Here is a 21162-nt window from a genome sequence, read left to right on the forward strand (position 1 = left end):
CATTTCAATTCCAGGTCTCTTTTCTGCTGACCCTGCGCCACATGTCCAAGGTTTAAATCCGTGGTATATTTACGGCACACACGTATATATAAGGCAAGGAATTGCACGCATCACAATTCTCATTCAAGTAGTTTGCGTGTTCTTGTTGTGAAAGGCGCTGACGTGGATATATGTCGCAAAAACGCGATGTGTTTGTATGGTTCTCGGAACCTGGCGGGTAAGGTCAAGGGTGCAGGTTCCTTTTTCTACGCATCGGCGAGATTAATCTAAGGACATAAAGAATATAGCTCTAAAACCCTTAATGTCCCTTAAGCTTTCGCGAATTTCGGGAACTGAACGGAGCGCGAGTATAAAGGACACGTGAGAATTTTGATAAAGAATTGACAATTCGAAAATCATTCTGCACTTCCACACTATATTTTCTGGTTTCTGGGTGCCTAGCTGCAGGCGCATGTTATATTGGTAAACACCTCAGGTACTTTGCAGAACAAGCATGCGCAATGGCATTTTTGTCAAATGCTGTAGGCAATGGTTTACCAAGAATTTCGTCCCTGGTGGTTTGTGGGGCGCCACAGGGGAGGTGTGTCGCCACATCATGCAGGCTGCTCCCAGGTACTTTGAAGCTATTTGACGGAATATTGCGAAATCTCCGAAAATTGTAGGGGGTGTCTCCCAGACTTTCGGGGATGTTGAGGGGGGGGGGGGTGAAGAGATCCAGATAAATCACTCGCTGTACGGCGATCTCGGGCTCATCACGAAGCAAACCATTAAAGCCACAAATTGTAGCACGCAGAACACGCGAAATTTAGTGGTCGCGAATGTGTGTCCCGTGCTTGATTCCCGGTAAACTGGGGTCGCCATCTTGACATCTTCCAGTATTTCTTGTTTCCTCATTAGTCATATTATGTCATGATTCTATCATGAAGTTGTACACGGCTTAGGAGATCGTGATGGTTTTAACGACTGAACAAAGCAAACATCTTAGACATTGGTCGTTTCTATGCTCATGTAGCCATCAGAGGCGACACATGAACAAATATTGCCTGGCGTCTCTGCAAGGTCCTGAATCTAAGTGTCCCTGTCTAATCGAGTTTCTTCGCTTTTATCATCATCAACAACAAATACAGGATGATGACGATGTTATCGGACGTGTGGGTGAAAGGGCTCGCCGTTGCCGGCCTCACAGAGAGGTGGGCACGCTAACCCTGACGGGAGGATATCACGATCTACGTGACCTTCTAACGCCCCCAATTCAAACGTCGCCTGCCTGCGCGCACGCTAATGGGGTGCCAAAGAGCTTCGGCTATGTTGTTCCCCATATACTTCACTGTCTTTGCACAGGGCTTTCAGCGGCGAGCCTCTCACCCTGACGGGAGGATATCACGTTCCACGTGACCTTCTGACGCCGCCAACTCGAACGCCTCCTGCTTGCGCACTGCTGATGAAGCCCAAAAAGACCAAAACAGCTGTCCAGTGCCGGTACGGCGACGTTTCATCCCGTACAAAAACATAGACTGCGTGCAGCCAAAGAGCTTCGGCTATGTTTTCCCACGGGGAGAATGTCCGTCCAGGGCCCACTTCTTATGGAATTGTGCTGACGCAGTCCGACAGCGTATGAAGAAAACCCACGGAAAGCAGCAGAGAGCACAGCAGGCACTGGGATTCGAACCCGCGTACCTCCAAGTCTCGACGTGACATGACTAGCATGGCTAGCAAAAATTATTCCGTGGTAATAATAATAATAATTGGGGGTTATCGTCGCGAGACAACTGAGATCATGAGCGACGCCACAGCGGTCGGTCTATGGATTGCTTTTGCCCACCTGAGGGTTCTTTAACGTGCGATGAAAGTTCATCACACGGCACCCCGTATTTAACGTCCCTCGCGGAAGACGGCGTGTCAAAGCAACTTGTACACTGCCACCAAGTTTCGAACCCGCGGCCAGGTTCGGCCCCGCGATCTTGGGACCAAAAGGCGTACCCGCTACCGACTGAGCCATCGAGGCCGGTTTATTCTGTAGTGACCCCCATAATTTTTCTGTTCCCTGCCGGAGCGTGCTCTGCAACAAATAAAATGAGCTCTTGCAGCGCGCGCGAACCTGCAGAAAACCTGCGGCGCTCGCGTATGGCCTCTCCCCTGCGCACCTTTCAAAAAGTATCATCTCTTAAAAAGATCGTGTAAGAGAACGAGCGAAGAACAAGGAGGTACACTGTGACGTCAACCTATCCCCTTTGGAAGGGCTCAGCACGTGATTCGTGAAGTAGCTCGGCGCAGCTGAAGCGGACGTAAGCAGCGCGTGAGTTGAGAAGAAAGAAAGCAGAAAGGCACGGGAGAACTTGCTGGCGACACGCGAGGGTATCATGTCGGTCGTCCGAGGCTCCGTTCTCCTAGTATTCTTGTCAGTTTAATTGCGCATGTGAGATTACACAGCACATCAAAAATATTTGCATGGTGGCTTCTGGTAGACAGCTGGAAGAATGAAACAGGGCCCTCAGCCATGTTAAATGTAACCTCGTTGCTATTTTAATCGACCCTACCGGCTTTCCTGTGAGTTGGTATCATGAAGATATACAGCATATACAGAGATATTGCGGGAAGAGGTCTATAGTTCCTCAAGTAGGCCAGCTGTCCCTTAGGAAGCCCACACTGAACAGAGAGCACAGCGCCGGAGTACCAAATTGCTCCAAGGTCCAAGGGGTTTAGACACAGTGCACGGTCGATTCGGGGTGATGGCTTCTACCCAGTCAACACACATAGTTGACAGAATGTAAAATCCACGTTGAATATCGTTGAACAATGTGAAACGTGAATTGAGAACATCAATTTCACGCAGATTTTACGTAAAATTTCATCGTGCGAATTGTAATGCAGGAATTCAACGTTGATTCAACACTCATACACCAGCAGTTGAATGGAGCACGTTATGACAGCGTTGATACTTACGCTGGAATTTAACGTAACCGAAAACGTAGAACGAACAACGTTGTTTTTGCACAAGTTTAACTTCAGGATTTCACCTGCAAAGTGCACACGTAGAAATCACGTTGGTTTATCATACGTAAAGCAACTGCATTATCCAATCCAATCCCATCCAGGATCCAATTCAAGTCAGTTCCTTTCAAAGTGAGAATCGGGGAAGCCGCACCAGACGCCATTCTCCTCAGATTGTAATCGCCATTAACTGATGCTGGCGTTTCAAGTTTATTTCGCTTTTGCGGCTCCTTCTTCTTTGTTTCGTGGCTTGTTTTGGTTTCGAACCGGGTTGTGCTGGTGACTGTGATATCGGTAAGCACAGGTTTCACTGCTGGGATATACGAATCGGTTGTGACGGTTACAACGGGCTCTCTACTACCAGGGAGCTGGCTCAGAGATTATCGCCGCCGCAAGCAAGTCCAGTGTGTGCGGTTTATGAGTGATTCGTAGAAAGCGCAGGTATGTGCACGTCGGATTTGAGTTCATAATTGTGTTTACATTTGTCGAGTGTGCAAATAGGGTCACTATTACATGGTGGGCTCCCGAATTGTTTTTCAGCGTTCTTGGCCGTTTCAAATTCGTGTGATAATTATCGTCAGTTGTATTTCAGGACAGAGAGCGATGCGTGAAAGAAAGGCAGATGTTGAGCAAATGGCGAGCCTGTACACAGATGTAACGTAATTTTTGTCTTGGCTGTTCGAATTGATCTTTTGCTTTGTTTGTGTTCACTTTTACGCAGGCGTAGTCGCAAAGAAAGAAGACAGCCTGGATGCCGAAACGACGTGGCTTCCCGCGAGGTTCTAGTGCATTTCAACAATTAGAACGGTCAGTTAACTGCCTTTATTGTTCACAAGAGAGAGTATTGAAAAATGTAGCAGTGCTAATCAAATGTAAGGAGAATAAAACCTTACGGCAAGCATATTCTTGTGTCATTATTTACGACTATTATCAGGACATTATGCCTATTTGTGAAATAAAAGCATCGAGAAATAACATGTATCAATAATAATTAAAAATGTGTAATTTGCATTTTCATCGCATGTTAATTATATGTTGTCAGTTTGCTGTTGATTATTCCACTTTTTCAACATTGGTATACGTTGAATTCACGCGTAAACTACGTTTCAGTTACGTGGAATATGCGTTCTGGTCGCTGTTAATTTAACCCGTTTCTGGCTGTCACATTAGCCAGGTTGAATCAACGTTAATTGTTAACGTCGACCCTGCATTCACATGGTTGATTTTGAACGTGTTTTCAGCGTTGAATTTGCAATGTTGTGTTGACTGGGTAGTTGGCACTTAAGAGTGTGTCGCTCCGTCGTGTATCGTTGACAGGTCATGAGAATTCACTCCACGGCGGCTGGGACAGTGTGAGAAAAACTTACACACACTGGCTTAACGCAACAATGTGTGTACAAGCCAGTGTGTGCAAGTTTTCCTCGTGATGTCCCCTGGCTTTTGGTCAATCTTCAGGCTGGCACAGTACAGGTTGGGCACAGCATCGTGTTTTTATGGCCCAGTTTGCGTCGAAATTGTCAAAATTGTACACTTGCATAGTATATAATAATAATAATTTAATATTTTATTAGGTCAGAGCATTTACTAACACAGAACATGCCTCATGACTTTTGGTCGAGCGTCAGGCTTCCCTGCTTTTTTTCCTATCGTTAGCACACACGCATCTATAGCCCTGTTGATTCAAACACTATAACGACAGACAGTCAAGTAACAATCAACCTTGTATATCATTTGTTTTCTTTTCACATCGTTTCATCGCGCCTACATGAGAACACACATTCGAGGAATTTCTCCTCGAAGGAGTACTTTGGTAAGCGGAGACGACACTTATGGTGTCTTCGACTGGTTGCTTCCGATCGCTTTAGAGCGCTCTGGAGCGACGTTTCGTCGTCGGCTGGTCGAAACACAGCACTCCACTGCATTCGACTGGTCCATTTGGAGCGCTTTCTTCCAACTCGCAGCCCTCTACAATGCTCTCACCAACGTCGTCGGATTGTTTGCGAAATCTGGCTGGGTTCCGGTCACGTGACTGCACCGATTAGGCTGGATAGTGTTTTTGTTCCGCGATGCCTGCTTTGTTCTGCGTTTAGCGTTGTCGTCGTTTTGACTACGAGGGAAACACCGGAAGTCACATGAGTGAACCTTCCCTTGCCGCGTGCGCCTCTGCATAATTTCTACGGCTCGGAGATGGAGTGAGATGCGCGCTGACCCGCTCCAGCTCAGAGTATCGGAACGACCAGTCGAGGACGCCATTAGTGTGAGACGAGTACTCCAAGTAGCTTATGTAGTGGTACGGCTGCAGCGTTACTCTGCTCGATCAATGGGCAGAAAAAGCTTCCTGGAACGTTTGCGTTACTGCCCTGTGGCGATTCATCTCTGATATTTCTCTCAGCTGTGCTGTCACTAGAGTTCAGAGCATGCCATATGGTAAGTGTGAATCCACCTGCGCGGTCCAGCAAAATGCGAAGGCTTAACAAATTTGGCTGCAATAGCACGACAGAGGCGTATTGAGAGCTTACGGTACAACCTTTTCTTTCCAAAAGTAGCATACCATCTGATTAACCGCCCACACTGCCTGCTTCTGTGCTGTTTCGTTTCTCACGCATTAAACGAAAAAGGCCCGATGACCTTTACGCGGCATTCCCTTCACATGTGTCACCAATCCAATGACTATTCGGTTCCTCGCTTCCCACGTCCACAGTCCATCAGACATTCACCGCGAACCCAACACGAAAACCAGCGCCGCCGCCTTCCCTTCCCTCTGCTCTCTACTTCTCCCTATTTCTCTTCCCCAATTTCCCCATATCTCCCCAACTGCCCTCCCCATTCTTCAGCGTTTCCACCTACACTCTCTCACTCGTACCCTCATCCCTAGCTTTTCCCTAGCCGTCTCTCACGTATAGATCGTCGCTGTGAGAGCATTTTCGCTCGCCGACGTCTGGCATAGCTCCGCGTGCGAGGCATAGCGTCGGTTTGTGGAGTCGCTAGCTGGTCAGCTCATTGGCCGCGCTCCCTGACCGCGGTGAGGGCACGCGACCCCGCAGGTTCATGTCCACGACGCCGGTTGGTTGACCGTTGCAACGTCCGTCACCTGCTGTGCGTTCTCCGAAGTATTCTTGGCAGTGCACTTCTTGTTTATCGGCTGTGTTGTGCGAATATTGGTGATATTACTCTTTCTGTGGCGTGGAAGAGACTTGTGGTGACCGAAGCTGTCGTGCAGTTCAGACTGGTACGTTTTCCTCCCCTTCTTTACCACTGCTCGTATAATAACTGCGGGAAACACTGATATTTGTTGCGTTCTTAGCGAAACCTTATTTGCCACGGTTGACGTCAACGCATGAATAACATGGGTGATTGGTTGCGTGATATTTTGCGGAGGTACACCTATGATTGTGAATTACAGGACAGTGTGCGTGTGCAGAACACACAGTTAACTATCTCGTGTGGAACGCAACAAATACATCGCGTGTATGAACTTTTTTTTTTTCTGTGATGCTTGCTCCCAGTAACAGCCAAGCAATGTGCTATAATGGTTGAGCAGTTGTAACAAAGTGATTGTCACCACAATAAGTAACAGCCTGTAACAGCAGTACGTCAAATGGCATAACCTATTTGACAGGATGGCATGACTATATGATAACCAAGGAGAGACGTGCAAGCGCAAATTGTAAGTGAGATCCATTAAGGCGTTTCTGTAACGTCACTTAAACTATGCGATGCGTTGCGATATCATATCGCCAACATAAAAGATTCTCATGTTGTTACTTCCGCGCGCGTGTTAGCATGCCATTGGTATTATGGCTAGAAACGTTTCGGAGTTTGAGGGATAATGGTCTCTTTCTGGACGCAGTTCATTAGACTGGACGTCCTGTGATTATGGTGAAGTGCACACGGTCACTGCTGAAATAAGAACCTACGTGTTTACCAGACATGAGAGCCAGTAACTTGCAGATTTCTTACTGTACAACGGACTCTCTGAAATATGTCGAAAACTGTTAAGCTGTTCCTTGCAACTCGAGGATTCAACAAACTCGTCTGCTCGTCCATATTTCCGGAGGTTCGGCACAAAACAAGTACTGCTACGGCGCGGATACTCTAAAGAAAAAAGAAAAATAATAAATCGGTGAGCAAGGCATCTGCCCCTTTGATTGTAATTATTCCGCATTTTAGTCCCCTGACCTTGAAAGTTACTTCTTTGAACTGCAAATTATCGCAAAACTTCGCATAACCATCCTTGTATTTAGTCCAATACGCATCAATTCACTAAAATCGCTTTTACCTTCTTCTTAGAGCGTGCAGTATCAATCGCGCGTGCGAGCTAGGTGTACAGTCGCACGAGGCAAAAGAAAAACCGGGCACTGCTATTCTGCAAGCAGACGACTTTCTAAAAGCGATATTCCTTGCAGCTGCACTTTCTTCCCGCGCGGGCGTTCTTTTGCTGCTGGTTCTCGAAACTGGAAACAAATACGAAGCGTTGTTAACTGCATTGAAGAGCTGAATGGGCGGAAACGATCCTTTTAGTTGCTCGCGTCGTAAAGTTGAACGTTCCCTTTAATGACTGTACATTGTAAACAAGCTGAAACACGTTTTAAACATTCTCACAACGTGCGCGCGATCGCTGTTTGAGCGTGTTTGAGGTACGTTTAGAAACGCTTTGAGGCACATTTTAGAATACCCGAGTATTTTTGGTCATTTAGGGGACAACAAATGTTAGTCCCCTTTGTGAGTAACTACTCGAAAGTTTATTACGAATCTTATAGGGTCTATTTGGCATGCTGAGGAGTAAATTTAAGGGTTAAGAAACTAAAATGGGGAGTTGGGTTATAGGGGAGTACAAGCTCTAACATCTCCTTAATTTCCTCATTTTCATCTTAGAGCTAAATAACCAACTGCACCGAACAATACCATGCTTTGGATGACCGACCCAAGGACCCTATGAGGCACCTACTTATTTTACACAGAGTGTGTATTGATGAACTGTCCAGATTACATATTTCCGATGTAAGATTTTACACATATTCCCCAAGTAAATCAGGCAAGAATATCGCAAGGGAGCAATAGATTCGACTCGAGAGCACGTAAAATTAAACCCGCGGCAGTGCGCTAATTGTGCCGACCGAAAGGGAACGGCCAAATACGTTATCACATTTAACGCTTTATCGCATTCGTCACATCACGTGTCTGAATAAAAGAAAAGCAAACCTGCTGTACTCGTGTCTTTGGAATGAAGCAGTCTTTAATTTAGCAGCCCTGATAATTTATTCACTGAACACATGCCTACCAGGTCCTCTTTCAGCCCATCGTTGTGAAGACTTGCCTGTTTGATTTCCTTGCCTCCTTTATTCCTTTATCGGGTGAACCATTAATGAAAAGAATACAGAGACGAGAAAGTAATTTATTGCCGAAGTGTTCTGTTGTGTATTCAGAGAGTCGCCGTTTTTTTCTTCTTCTAATTTGCATTTTTCTGTTTCTGTTAGACAAGGTGCAAAAAGGAAACCTTATTCCGTAGGTGTGAGGAAATTTTCCGAGGTTTGTTCGAAAAATTTGTCATGCAAATCAGTGTGCATTCAAAGTGGTGGCAATAGTGAATTTGTCGGGTTGGTGTCCCCTTTTTTTCCTTTTGCCTTTCTGTGCGTGGACAAGGTTAATGAAAAAGAGGGAAAAGCTGAAACTGTACTTCGCAAAAAGGTCGCCCTAAAATTAATCAAGTGCTTCCGGATTTCGCTGTGATTTTTTTTTCCCCAAAAGAGACTGCATTTTCAACTTACCTTTTGCTGGAAGACTTTGCTTCAGCATTTGCCCGCATGCTTCTTTTGCGCATGCGTTAACAAGGGTGGTACAACCAATTTTGACTTCCAGATTTTTTAGAGAAGAATCCTTTCACCGTACCTTTATGTGACTCTCAAAGATTCTCACGTTCCCTATCTCTTACACGTGTACTTTAGTTAGATCGTAAATGGACAGGTTCCGTGAGGCTGAAATTTGATTGCACGGCGATGGGTTGCGACACCTCGATATATGACATTATTACATGTACACATTATTACATTACATTATGTACGCGCGTGTACTTCACGCCAAAGTATGGAGGGGGAAAACGCTACGTGTCCTCCATGACGAGATAGAAACCCCTCAACACATTACAGAGTTCTACTTCTGACGTCAGAGTCGCATGAGTGTCGCTTTTCACGGCGTCGATTTTCTGCGTATTTGTTTGTCCCCTTTGCTGAAAAAGTTGCAACAGACATTTTGTTGTATTGTTGATTCTATGAGATTAGCCACAGAATATTGTGTACACACATTTTTGCGGCTCGCGGGTGCTCATAGGAACTTCAAAGCGCCATAGAGCATTACGAGGAGGAGGAGGTGGAAGAAGAGTAACACTATTCCCGGTGTGCGCAGCAGTCATCCGGGGTAAAGTATAATCGAAGCAGACGACGGAGCAGAATCCCTCAAAGTTCCCATCCTGCTTTGCGCCGCGCTCTTGGTGGCGCGCGCATCTTTCTAAAATCGTCTATTCCAGTTCACGCCGATACAAAACCCGCCTTGGGGCAAAGTGTCAAAACCCGTTTATTGAAGCGAAACAAAATGAGTACTGAAAATGCATTCAATCAATGCACGGAATCTCACGTCTTTTATCTAATACCCCTGTCACACGGACACTTTCGATCCGCATTGAGCCAATGCTCATGGAGCTGAATGCGGATCCGGCGCTGCTACGCGGACATTTTCGAGCACGGTTGAATTCCGATCCTATTTAACCCGACCCAGTTCGTTAAACGGGATTGAGATTCTCAAGACAGCTTGAAGACCGCCATTGGCATCCTCGTAGTCAGCGAATTTGTAGTGGTAAACAAAACATTACATTAATTTGCAAATATTCCCATACAAGCCCATGGAATTTCACGGTTACTGTTTTAGTCTAGGTATGAGGGGCGACTGCGGTTGCTGATTTGTTTAATCTCCACCACTCTCGATACCACGCTCCCCGTAAAGGCTTAGTAAGCAGCACAATGCGGAAGAGGATGTGGTTATTCTCGACTTTTTAGGAACAAATTTGTCAATCACAGCGTATTGTCTCAGGGCTGTTAGCGCCGCCTGTCGACAAGCGAGCGTGTCGATACGCATACAGTTGGGCAGTGTAGCAGCATCGCGCACCGAACGCACTTGAGAAACTCGATGCGGATCGGATTCAATCCGCATTGAAAGCGCCGTGTGACAGGGGTATAAGTACCAGGATTCGATTGTATCGAAGCACCGAAGTACGAACTACAAGTCTGGAACTGCACAGTTGCACTCACCTTTCCATATTAAGTACGGATCGTAACAATCTTCATCATAATGCAATACATGTACCACGTGCACCGCAACCTCAGTCGGTGACACAACAGCACACCTCGTGAAATGTAGCGATGCATTAGTTCCTTTTACTTACTCGACACGTTGGCGGGTCGACAGCACCTATGTCGAAATGTGCATGTAAAAACATTTCGCAGAACACGATGAATGCACATACAAGCACATCGCTGCTGTGACATTTGATAAAGACAGTTGCAAACGGTTTATTTCCTGACTACCAGCACTTCAAAGCTCTGGAGCAGCATTGGGATGCCTGAATTCGGCCTATCTCCTGCAGATCTTGTTGAAGAATCTTCTAGAAGGATGCTGTCTCACGCGCATCGCCGAAGATGCTGATGTTCGTGATAAGATAGTTCATGAAAGTTACTGGAGTCATTCTCGCCATGGCGTTGTTTATGAGACACTTGGTCCTGAATCAGCCACGTAAAAGCCATGTAGTGCATCGTTGTCGGTACTCGATCTCGTAGTGCTCAGGTGCGGTGCAGTCTTCTTTTCTTTTTAATTCCGTGTTAACGCCGCGAAACAACTCTGGCAGTCAGCGGCGTACAGACGTGAACAGATGGAGAGAGGACGGCAGGAAGGAGTGGGGGCAGGGGGGTTAGTATGCGTCCTGGGACGACTTCAGGGGGAACTGTGCCGACATTCGTCTGGAGAGTCTTCGGAAAACCTAGGGAAAACCTCAGACAGCACAGCCGGTGACAGGATTCGAACCCGTGTCACCTCACAGTCTCTGCATGGAAATCAATGCTGTCTTCGTACACCTCCGGTAAGATCACCCTACAGAGTCCGTCAGCATAGCTGCTCACAAACAAGTACAACGTACGAAAGGCACGCAAGAATTACTAAGTGACATAGCATGATTTGAACGCCTCTTAGAACTTCCTCACCTCCCCCAGTCGATGGGGACTGCTGGGAACAGCACAAAGGGGCGTGGACGTCACTCACAGTACATGTGCTACAGAATCTTTCTAAACTTCCCAAACCCTGTTGTCTCACTGTCCCTTCTTTCTCTCATTTCTTCCCCTCACTCTTTCGCACTAATTGCCATTTAACCACTCAGTTTACGAACGGCACTTAGCAGCAGATGGCGCCAGCTATACCTCCCGCTCAAAAAAATGGGAAAGGACAAGGAAACTTAGGGTTATGGGGACACAACATCTTTCCTCGAAATTCAAGTTTAATGCGTTATGTGCCTAGTTTACGACGCACCCTTTCGAGTTTAAACTAATTACCCCTTTGCCTCCCGCAACACGCCCCGCTGTTTTATCTCTCCGTCTACGGAGCGCGATGTATTAATGTTCGTTTCTCCAGTTTCCCCCTGTCCGCTTCAACGGGTTGGCTTTGATATCGAATTAAGCTCGTATTTCGCAAAAGATTTGATACATGTTTCATATAGTAAGGACAAGCGGTGGGGTAACCCGCATAATATGAGTCTGGGTTGGAATGCGTGTCTTAAACGGCGTGTATCCTTTCAATAGGGCCCAGTTAAATTTAATTTACACTATCTCTGCTGCTTTGGTGGCGTTCTGGTGGTTTTCTGGCGTTCGTGCTTCAGCAGCTAAGTGTGCTATATGGAAAGTTTAATTTCACGTTTACATCTACGGCGTGAACCTTTCCACTGAAAGGAGCTCTGGTGTGCACGACTGTGCCTGCTGTCTGGGATTTTCCCTGGGTTTTCCGAAGACTTTCCAGACGAATGTTGGCACAGTTCCCCCTGAAGTCGGCTCAGGACGCATACTAACCCCCCTGTCTAACACTCCTTCCTGCTATCCTCTCTCCAGCTGTCCACGTCTGTACGTCGCTCATAGCCACAATTGCTTCGAGAGCGATAACACGGGATAAACAAATGATGCCCTAACTAACACGCAGAAAGCTGCTACTCCCGCACTTGTAGTATAAAACAACTACGAAGAGCAGCAAGAACAGCAATTCTCGCGAAATCTCGGGAGTAAAAAGCCAGACTAAGGGAAAAGCCCTGTGGCGATGAAACTCCCCACTCTCCATGGTCGAAAATAAAGTTGTTGTTGTTAAGGGACAAGCAAATGAAGTGGTCAATACCTCTAGCAAAGGTCTTTTACCGTGTATTCAGAAGAGCAACATTTCCCAGAATGCTCCAGCGTAAATGTTGTTCTTGTGAATACACGGGAAAAGACCGTTGCTAGAGGTATTGACCACTTCATTTGTTTGTCCAGCGGAAGATGCGAAAAAAGTCACACCTTTCTGCTGTCACGTGAACGAGAGCGCTCACCGTTGCCTTCACGCGCACTGCTACTCGTGGGGAAATCCAGCGGCATAGCCACAAGATATTCCGTAGCAGACGACAGGAAAAGAGGCTGACGATGTCGTCTGTGAAGTGTCGTCTGCTAAGTGCGGAATACGCCACTCCAGATAATCGGGCACCGCCGGAGTGCTCAACATGACACGGGGCCGAACTTCCTCTCCGTGAGCTTTTTTTTTTTTTTTGCTCTTTCTTCCACTAGAATATTCTGGTGTGGATATTGCTGGTGTTGATACACGGATACTTCCGGGGTTTGTTACCGGAAATGGGAACGGAAACGAGAAACGTTAAAGGTACCGTAAAGTAGTAGGGCTGCAATCTCAGAAAATTTATCTATCCCATAGCCAGAGCCCGCAATACTCCTTCGTCACAATTTTCGTCAAAATTGCGCTGAGTTTTTTTTTTTTTTAGAAAATTAAAAATGAAAATTACGGGCAACATTGTGTCGAAGTCACCACCAAAACCGCGCATTCGTCGTCGAGTACGGCGGAAAAACTTAAATGTATGCGCATAACACTGTGTCTAAAGCAAAAGCAGTCGTCTACGTCATGGAGGTAAGAAACTAAGGAGAGGGCTATAAGATCGGAGGGCCGTGGGACCCCTCTAGCGGTCGCTCCTGGCAATACCACGCCCATCTAGTTGCCCGGTCACGTGATCCCCACATGTTTCGGCGTTATGGCGGTCTGCTCGGAGGATTGGAAGTTTAGCAAACCTCATCTTCAGCAAACGTCTTACCTTCAAGGAGTCCATTCGCACAATACTTTGAAGGTTATGGGTTGTTTCAACATTTGCCGCGTGATAAATCACAACAAAAGTTGAGCAAAACAGAAGAGAAGCCAGGCAATGTCACGATGACGTACGTACGTCTTCTAGCGATTTGTGATCCATTGCTTCCACACTGAGATGATCTATCTTGTGTTTCAACGGGTGTGATAACTTCTAAGATGTTATGAAAGCGGAAACAAGTTATTCGGCCGCATCTCGTCTCTGTATTCAGGTAAGATACGCCGCGGACATGGAGGACGCCATGTTTTATGACGTCTTGCCGTGACGTTTATGGGTGACGTGTGTGGGCAACTAACCACAATGCCATGCGCGGGTTACAGCACGCTCGCTTGCATTGGGAGTGGCGCTTAGGGCATCTCCTTAGTTTCTTACCTCCATGGTCTACGTAGTCATCCTGAGCAGCAAGCTAGTCGGGAACACATAGGCTTGCTTGACGCTGTTGCTTGACAAATTGGGGATTATTTCCCACCAGATGTCGTCCCGAGCCGTTTTACCGCAATTTTACTTGCTAATTAGAAATAATATTTAGCATCCCCGTCACATGTATATAACTGGTTGTGCTGGGTTTACAAGCACCAAGTATGAAACTACGCTGCCACATAACCTGTCTGTCTGCTACGGTACCTTCAACTACCCGAATTCCGCGGGAAATGGAAGGAACGGGAACTGAATTCATGGATTCGCGTATCACTGAATTCATGCTGGTAAATGTCTTCACACTTATAATGGCTGCTATATACTGCGGGGTTTACATTACCCAGCGAAATCACATGAGTCAGCGCGAGGAACTTGTGCGATAGACGAGCAAATATGGGGTCCAAATTGTGCCCAACTATAAAAAGCAAAAGGAAAAGAAAAATCGAAAGCGGCCGTGACTGCAAAAAATACTACCTATATGAACAAGAGAGAACTGTTGTTCTGTGGATGGAACAACATAGAAAGGACAAATACAAACAAAGCCTCAAATTGCCTTAGAAATTAACGATGAAAGAAGAAAGTCACTGAAAAGGTTAGGGTAAGGTTAGAGTCCTACAGCTGGCTAACCTTTTCAGCGACTTTCTTCTTTCATCGTTAATTTCTTAGGCAATTTGAGGCTTTGTACGTATTTGTCCTTTCTATGTTATTCCAGCCTCAGAACATCGGTTCTCTCTTGTTCAACAGTTGCCGCTTGCGTCGATCCCGTCGTATGAATGTGTGTATGAGTGAGCAAAAATGTAAGAGTGAAAGGAGGTTGAGTGAGAGAGAGTGGCTGGTTTGTCCCTTCAGATATGACGTACCCTTGGAAGGCACTGAGGAGGTGTGTCAGCTTAGCTCAATTGGTAGAGCCCTGGACCAGCAATCCAGAAGATGTGGGTTCGATTCCTACAGCTGGCGAACCTTTTCAGTGACTTTCTTTATGTTTTTTTTTTTATCGCGTGTTAGCGCCGCGAAGCAACTGTGGCTATGAGCAGCGTACAGACGTGGGCAGATGGACAGAGGACAGCAGGAAGGAGTCAGGGACATCTACCTATATATATATAGCTCACTATATAGAGGAGTATCGAGAGAGCGACGAGGGCGGCGAAAAACAGGACAATGTGTCTTGGCGCTTCTTTTTCTTTTAGCGAGGCATGCAGCTGGCACTGTATCGACAAGTTCCCGAATCTCGCTCGCAGTTTTGGAAACAAACTACGTGACCATACAAATACTGATATTTTGATAAGTTGTGGACCTTCGCCACAAGCAGTATCGAGAATACCTTGGAAGCAAAAACAGACATAAAATACTATCACGAAAACGGAAACCGGTACCGAAATTAGCTTAGAAACGAAAAATACAACAAGTTCGGCAGCGTTTTTTTTTTTTTATGTAACAGAAACCAGAAAGTGCATACATTACTATTTTCGGTAACAAACCTTATTTAGTTCGGAATTATTCCCGTGCTTATTGGCTCGTACATTCGCACGACTGGAAGCCGCCGAACCATACTGAGGTCTAGCGGTTTGAAAGGCGGTGCATTTTTGATGCTTAATACGTAAAAATAAGCTTTGCGCTGTTCAAGCTGGATGATTGGCATAGTTGGTACAAATTTATAACGGCTCTTGCTTATTCGACGGTAAGATATGGTATTCTGCAGTCAACTCCTGTTTCCCGTCTAGACACCACGTGAAGAGCGCTCACTAAGCCTGAATATATTTTAAGGGAAACGTAATCACATACAAACTAAAAGAAAACGCAGCACGGTATAGATCTTCGAGCAATGTTTTAAGCCCGTTGCGAAACCGTTCATACCCACGTTAACTATCTCTCCAACGTCTGGAATTCCTTTCAACATTGCGCCACTGCTTTCGCCCCGAAAATAAGAATAAAGAGCGAAAACACATTAGGTTTTTTACCGCATGACTGAACCCACGACGCAAGAACTCGGCGCTATATTTTATTTTCGACAGAAAGTAGAGGTACCGGAAGAGGAAACGCATCTTCGATTTGAAGCCCAAGAATAGTATAATCTCTTATCCTGTACTATTATATAAAATCTCGTAATGCGAGAGAAAATAACGCCTCGGTCCCGCTGTTTGCAATTGATTGAAGTGCCGCTTATTCATTCACGATCTCATAAATACTTATTTCGAAAAATGAGAAATTTCCCATACGTTTCTATGAAGCGCTGTTACCGTCACAGCAATGCGTTCGTTGATGGCAGAATTTTCCTTACATAAGCTGACAGGCAATGCGTCTCTCCCTCTTATTTTTCTTCTCTCTTTCTTTGCCTCTTTTCTCATGTGGCTTTCTTTTCGTTTCGTTGAAAGTTGGAATAGGACGTCGTCCCAAAAGACAATGGCTGGACAGATGAGCCAATTAACTTTCTCATTACCTTCTTGATTGTTTCGCTGCGCAGCTGTATTGTTGAAAATCTCAATCTCCTCCCCGCCGCACATGCGCTGTGCACTAGAAAACGTCTTTGTGACTCGACTTCGCAACAGTCGGCTGACCAGAAATGATGCCCTTCAGAAACTATTACTTGTTTTCTTGCTCTTTCTTTTTCTTTTTTTGTCTCTTCATCGCGCTTTTCGTAGTCATTCATTATGAAACGGGTGGTAACTTCTGGTAGCGCCAATTGTCAAGCGTGGGCTGAACTTCCAACGTAGTCCAACATCGGTGCAAGACGGATTTTTTCTCTTTAATTCTAGCACTTTAGTTACTCAAACGAGCCACTTGAAATCGCACTTTTTAATATGGCAACGTGACCAACTCCGCTTGATCAGTTGCCAGAATACCCGCCTACCGATTCAACTCAGAGTTATGGCTGTGTTCGAATCCCGAAACTGACTGCACACACTCTATGCCAATTTCAGCAAATCAGGAATGCCAGTGATCTCATGACATGACATGATGTCATGACAGCTGACTTCCAGCATTGATCGTTTCTCTTCTTTTTTCTTTTCTTGTTTTTCTTTGTTCTTTTTTTGTTTTTTGCAGTTCTGTTTTAAACCGTGTATCTTCCGCGACGCAAGCATGCAGGTTGACATCGAAACTGTAAACTTCATGTGAGGATTACCTCACTTTGCCTTCGTGTAGCTACATAAGTAGGCTTCCAGGTTTTCGAAGCCTTCTTGGTATTTGTTTTTTTTTTCGCACATTTGGAGGGTGTTTTTCCGAGTTTATTTTTACAAATGAGGTATTGTTTGAAATTTGGAAAAACAAGGGGACAGCTATGAAAGCACCTACTTACACACAGACTGAAAAGCTGCCTTGCAAAAAATAAAGAGAAAAGGTTAATGCTGTACCGCAGAAGATGCAGATAACGACATCTAGTGGTTCTCGTAAGCACGTCTCCCCAATCGCACTGCCGCAGTGGCGGAGACCCCTTCACGTGCTCCCGTAGCCGTGTGGTTAGCGTGTTGGCCATGTCACGTCGAGACTGGGAGGTGCCCGGGTTCGAATCAAGGTGCCGATTATGCTGTCTGGTGTTTTTCCTGGGTCTTCCTTAGACGCTGTCACACAGTTACCTTAGAAGGTCCAGGACGTGAGTCCTGTTGTTGCCCACCTCTCTGAGGCTGACAGCGGCGAGCTCTTTCATTAGCAACACCACCACCGGGGACTCCCACGTGAACCGGCCAACCACCGGGCACGTGAACCACGACCTTCTTTCCCAGGGGGAGCCGGGTCATGGGATAGTTATGAAAGTGGCCGCTAGAAACGCCACTTAGCATTACCGGGGAGAGGAAATTGCATGTACATTATAGTCGTCATTGCCGCCGTGTTTCCATCTATATGGTCTGCTACACAGCCTGCTCTAAGCACGCGCTACCCTCTTCCAGGGGCGCATCTAGGATTTTCCCGAGGTGTGTGTGTGTGGGGGGGGGGGGGGGGCTCCGTTATGGACAAGTGCCAGGTGCATGCTGGGATTGGTCCATTGAACTTTATGTTCAAGTCTGGAATTGACGGGGGTCCGGATCCCTGGACCCGCCCCCTAGATCCGCGCCTGCCCTCTTCCATACCTCTTATTCGTTTGTCAACACAGCCGACCATACATTGCCGCGGTTTTTGGCAGATCACGTGATAGCTAGTGCCAAATCCCATAGCGAAGCGGCGACCGTCGCAACTAATTCCCCGGCGCCGGGAGCTTTGCGCATGTCCAGGTCTCTAGCTAGTAGATCGTGGCGTGAACGTTTCGAAATCCGGATATTCCTTGACACAGTCGCGCAAGGCACCTTTCGCGTGCCTTCTCTCTTATTTTCTGCGTTGCAATGCAAGAAATGTCCGCCCTTTCAAGAACACAGTCTGGACTTCATCGGCGCTCCTGTGTCCACTTCAAAGAGGACGAGAAGCATGATTCACAGGAAAACGGACACGAAAACCCATGCGCAATGAGCGCTTTCCAAGTAGGCCTGGGAAATGGCCGGACCGACCTCGAAATGACCATTATATCGAGAAGAGTCTCTAAAAAAGGGTTCACTGGTCACTCACTTCAACTGAAGCCCTGCCTCCAGCCAAAGATGGCGTATAGAGTTGATTGCTTGTCGTGGCCCTTGAGTCGTGTGTTTGTGTCGTCCCTCAGTGTGCCCAGACTCAAGACTTGGGAGAGAGACTTGTGGGCACCAAAAACGTGCTGAAGTAACAGTGCGATATCAATCCGTACCGTATGACATTTCAGTGAATACAATTTCTCATTCTCAAGAGGCACAGATAATTAGAAAATGAATATTTTCCTTTGAGTTATTAGGCGCTCCTCCACGGAAAAGCAGTTCAGCAACACTGGGCTTCAGCTAACAGGTATTCCTCGTGTACGGCTTTCTGTAGGTTTTGCTTTTACCGCTGGCGAAGATTTTAGAAGGGAGTCGAGGAACCAGGTGACTGGTCATCCATGTGGTACGAAGAAGTTACAAAGCGCGGGTCCGAAAAACAGCCGGTGGCCCACACGAGACTACCGGTGACGTCTCGCATGGTACAGGAGGTGCGCGAGGGAAGCTTCAGAAGTTTCGGTTTCGTTTTGAGCTTCCCATCTCTTTTTGGCACCTGACGAGTCCCCGACTGCCAAAGGAACTTTATTTCTCATTTCGGAAGAATGTATCGAACTTATTTGCGCAGCCATTATAATAGTTTCAGATTGTTCCGCAGTCTCCCTCTAGGTGGCAGAACATTCTATCGTGGACTTGAGCCAGGACAGCCGTCCTGCCCCATCCTTCTCCTAGTTTCGGTACAAGAAGGAAAGGAACCCCGCCAACAAGTCGTTACTACAAGGCTTCTCTTGCTGAACTCTTGGATACTGGAACCTCCAAAAGCGGAGTTCTTTGGACAAATCAGAAAATCCTACTTGCAACCAGCCGCTCTGGTGAGGAAACGGACAGCGACCTCGAAGAAGCAATAGTTCCGGACGGTTGGCAGATTGCGACATTGCGACGTCCTACTTCTTGAAACTTCAAAATACATTTTATTATACTCTCTCGTCACATGGAGAACAAAATACTTTTCTAGAGTACATTGTGAGACAGACATATTGCAGTAACATCAATTAGGCAAGGTTCTGTATCGACAGGAGATTTCGTCCGTAGTAATTACTTTAAGCAAGCAAGCAAGCGTAATGGAACGTTACTTTCTCTTCTCAGTAATCCTCTCCCCGTAACCCATACCAATGATTTGAGATTTAGAGGTTCGTTTGCATGAGTCCCAACCACATACCCGTGACCGTTTCCACGGAGATAACCCTGTATACAATTCAATCGAAGCACATCTTCCTTAATACCTACCGTGGCGTACATAAAAGGCGCCTTACCCTGCCAAGTACCCCGCGCTTCCGTTGAAAATCCTCTCCGCCATTGCCCCTTCCCCTTTCACTTCTCCATATCCCCAAAGGTTTTAAGCACATCAAAGCTCTTCCTTGGCTGCATCGTAAAAGAGTGAGAGAGTGCTTCAAACTGCTTTCCTATATAAGCCACCCGACATTACTACGTATATCGTAGCATCCGAGGCGTATAATCTCCAAACCGAAGCGCGGTTCCTTTTTTGTCCTGTTTCTTCCTGTTTCTTTTTTCTTCTTGTCCCTCATGGAAAGTGTCTCCAATGTGAATCTTATAACAAACTGCACGCTTCGTGTGAAACAATACTGACAGCGGAAGTGGGAAAATATTTGCCACTTCCCGGCGAAGCTGCTCTCTCTCTCGCTATGCCTGCACCTCCCCTATTTTTCTTCTCCACATTTTCCCCATTACTTCCCCATTTTCTTTTCCTTTTCCTTTCCTAAGAGAGATGACAAAAATAAAGGAAGCGACATTAAGAAGAGAGATAATAGCCTTCTCCTGTTAAGATGGAGCGCTCAAAAGACAATAACGAAATTATCTCTCAGCGTGCTGATATTGGCGTAAGTCGGGAAAATATTTACGCAAGGAGCCGTTCCTCGCACGGGGAAGTGGGCGACTCTTATATAGTTTCAGTTTTTCCATCTTGCTTGATCGCGAACGGTAATTGGTTTTTAGCATGCGGAAGAAGAAGGTTTCGGTTATTAAGCGCCATATTATTAGATTGGGGACAAAAATCCCCTTGATTGGAAGCTTTTTGTTTTCGATACGAATGAATATGTTTCCGGATATAGATGAAGAGAGCTATGCGTGTGCTGAACGCTTTGGTAAGGTCGGCTAAAGGTTTCTCGCGTGACATTAAAACTGCGATAAGCGGGGCAGAATTCCTACTTAGCAGGGACGAAAATACGGAAATACCGTGCTGAAAATAGGGAAATAAATAGGGAAAAGCCGTTCTGAATATTCCTGGATGTAGTTTTTTTTTTTTTTTTTTTTGCGCAGCGAAACAGTAGCTGCATCCGCGAGGCTGATATCGCGTTCCCAGTTCGGGTTACGATGAAAGAGTGGAGGGTACGTTTTTCTGCGCCCTGAGTTCTACGGAGTAAAGCAGTGTTTTGGAAAATTATGGCGAACCGTAAAAATGGGGTGGGTAGCGCAGAACGCGCGTGCTCGGAGGAAGGACCTGCAGATTTCAACTTAAAGGGATTTAAGGCAAAAGAAGAAGAAGAAGAAACGGAACCCTCACAGGCAGAAACCGTGGATAATGGAGGGGGAGCCACGCGAACTGGAATTTTGCAGGACCGCGACGCGCTTGCATTTTTCTTAAGAATATCTCTTCCACTTTTTTTTTTTTTTTTTTTTTTACTGTTCGGGGTGTGAGGGATCCAGCCGATGTTTCATGGAGTGTGGCAATGCAGCGGAATCGCGCGTGAGGGAGACCCGATAAGGATCGTGTTGGGAGTTGGAAGC

At 46.3% G+C, this 21162-nt stretch overlaps 1 protein-coding gene, 1 long non-coding RNA gene and 1 other non-coding gene across 3 annotated transcripts in view; all 3 read left to right on the forward strand.

The window, feature by feature from the left end:
* Window positions 1-21162, forward strand: part of LOC135388262 (plexin-B-like) — a 394287-nt gene that overhangs the window by 215201 nt on the left and 157924 nt on the right. The window lies entirely within an intron of this gene.
* LOC135390000 (uncharacterized) lies at window positions 3370-3849 on the forward strand. The gene is made up of 3 exons (XR_010421652.1): window positions 3370-3432; window positions 3584-3645; window positions 3713-3849. It is a non-coding gene; the product is annotated as an uncharacterized LOC135390000 (long non-coding RNA).
* Trnaa-agc (transfer RNA alanine (anticodon AGC)) lies at window positions 14716-14788 on the forward strand. Its single transcript has one exon. It is a non-coding gene; the product is annotated as a tRNA-Ala (tRNA).

Source organism: Ornithodoros turicata, chromosome 3 (genome assembly GCF_037126465.1).
Source record: "Ornithodoros turicata isolate Travis chromosome 3, ASM3712646v1, whole genome shotgun sequence".
NCBI lineage: Eukaryota > Metazoa > Arthropoda > Arachnida > Ixodida > Argasidae > Ornithodoros > Ornithodoros turicata.